This window comes from Canis lupus, chromosome 13 (genome assembly GCF_003254725.2).
Source record: "Canis lupus dingo isolate Sandy chromosome 13, ASM325472v2, whole genome shotgun sequence".
Classification (NCBI taxonomy): Eukaryota; Metazoa; Chordata; class Mammalia; order Carnivora; family Canidae; genus Canis; species Canis lupus.
Window position 1 is genome coordinate 54,218,042 of NC_064255.1, and position 2,443 is coordinate 54,220,484.

The 2,443-nt window shown below is 36.1% G+C and overlaps 1 pseudogene; it reads right to left on the minus strand.

The window, feature by feature from the left end:
- Positions 1–800: 800 nt before the first annotated feature.
- On the minus strand, positions 801–1,775 carry LOC112652173 (ADP/ATP translocase 2-like; annotated as a pseudogene).
- Positions 1,776–2,443: the final 668 nt, after the last annotated feature.

Sequence of the window (2,443 nt, forward strand, 5' to 3'; positions counted from 1 at the left end):
ATCTCTCTTGGCATAGATTTTCTCATTTGGTTTTAAGTTATAGATCCTGTGTCTTCCATAGTTAAATAATATTTCAGATTTTCTATATCTTTTGTGTCAGTTTTGATAAGTTATGAAATTACTATGAACTTAATATATATTCACTTGAAATCAATTTAGGTATAAAATTGCTTATAATTTCTTCATTATCTTCCTAATGACCATAGGATCTGTAGCCAGGACTTTTCTAAGCCTATTATTGAATATTTGTAGCTTCTCTCTTTTTCTTGTCCTTCAACCTCACTAGAGGTTTGTGGATTTTACAATAAGTGGTTGGTTTTATTTATTTTTTTCCAAATAAGCCACTTTTGATTTTGTAGATCCTATAATATATAATATTACATATAATATAGATATTCTATTTTATTTCTACTCTATTATGTTTTTTACTTTGTTTCAGTCTATTTTGTTATTCATTTTCCAATTTTGAGATGGATGCTTGACTCACTTTTTCCTCTTCCTTAATATATATATATATGCATGCTATGTTTTCAGAAGAAAGACATGTTCAGAAGAACACATTTTAGTTCATCTTCCATTTTTTAATATTTCAGATATTTTCTGTTTCTTCAAATGTATTAGTAACTGAAATAAAAAATATAATTGAATTATCATCATCATGGAAATGGCTTTAAGAGGCAACTGGTCAGATGAATAATATCGCTTCCTAATTTCAATCAGTAAATAGTTGCCATTGATAAATAGACAGCTAACAGTCCATCAAGAATGCTCAGGATATGTTATATCATACAACATGATTGTTAACAGGGGGAAACACTAGGAACTAACTTGTGTGAACTTTTTATTTCATCATACCAGATAAGCACAAAAGTACCCCCCATGTCTCTGAGCATATTGGACCATGCACCTTTGAAAAAAGCTTTAGCTTCTTCATCATGAGCAATTTTCCTCCAGCAGTCGAGAGTGCCTATGTACATGGTGTCAGTTCCTTTGTGTCCTGACTGGATCATCATTTCGTAATGAATAACATCAAACAGATAGAAAGTCAACCCATAACAACTGTGCCATGTGCAATCATTCAGCTGTTAAAGATGTGAATATTCTTGCAACCTGGAAACATTCCCTTTTCAGTGTCATAGATACCAATGTAGGCAGCTCGGCAGATCATAATGCCTTGCACAGATACATTAAGGCCTTGGTCCAGGCCTTTAATCCCGTAAGATTTGTAGATCTTAACCAGGTAGTTTGGTTAAGCCCTGGTTTTACCCACATCAGCCACTAGACTGGTATGGGCAAAATTAAAAGGAAACATAAAACACAAGGATGTGGCCCCAGTGGCACCAACTGATGCTAGATCCCCTGTGAAGCAGTGCCAAAACTGGATTCTTTTATCCACACCACCCAGGAAGATCTGTGTGATTTATCTGGAAAGGTGAAGTTGAGAGTTTGGGTGAAAAAATGTCTGATGACATTGGCCAGAGTTATCACCCTAGAAGGGCACGACTCCCTGCTCCTTGGGGATGTGAACCATACAATCTATAATGTCCTTGTGTTGCTTGTCTGTAGTGATTTGCTTGTGGGCATGCTGCCCCTGTAGCAGCAGCTTGACACATTAGATAGGTGCTACCACCATGGTCTTGGAGATGGCCAGGGCCACTCTACCTGCTAAGGAAGTCCTTAGCAAAGGACACAGCGGCATCTGTCAAGTTGAAAGGAAAGAGGAGGTGGGTAACTGGAAGACTGTGATAGTAACCAGCTGGGACTCTGGGACTCATCTTCTAATTTTGATATCTAGTATTTTCATTTTCATTAATATCAAAACATGTTTAAAACTTTCCATTATGATTTGCAAACATTTAGATATTTTTAGTTACTTTTTGTAATTGATTTCTCGTAAAAGTTTATTATGGGCAGAAAATAAACTCTTCAATTCTTTGAAATATTTTGAGACTTGATTTATAGGCCAGTACCAAGTCAATTTTTCTTTTGTTTTTAAAAATTGTATTTACTTATTTTAGAGAGAATGCATTAACAGGAGGAGGGGCACAGGGAGAGGGAGACTCTCAAGCAGACTTGGGGCAGAGCCTGGGAGCCCAATGCCCTGCCATCCCACAATCCTGAGATCATGACCGCAGCAGAAGCCAAGACCCACTTGTAATTGACTGAGCCACCCAGGCACCGCCACAGTCAATTTTTTTTTTTCACAGTCAATTTTTTTAAAAGGTTTCATGTGTGCTTACCCAGCAGATATACTCTGTAGTTGTTTCATTATTATGGTTGTTGAAATATTCTGCTTTTCCCCAGTTCTTTCTGTTATGTACCTAGAGAGAAATATTAAAAGCTTCCACTGTCATCATAGATTTCCCATTTATCCTTGTACTTATGTCAATATTTGCTTTTTATTATTCAAGGCCACTTATTAGATTTAAGAAATTAAAATGTT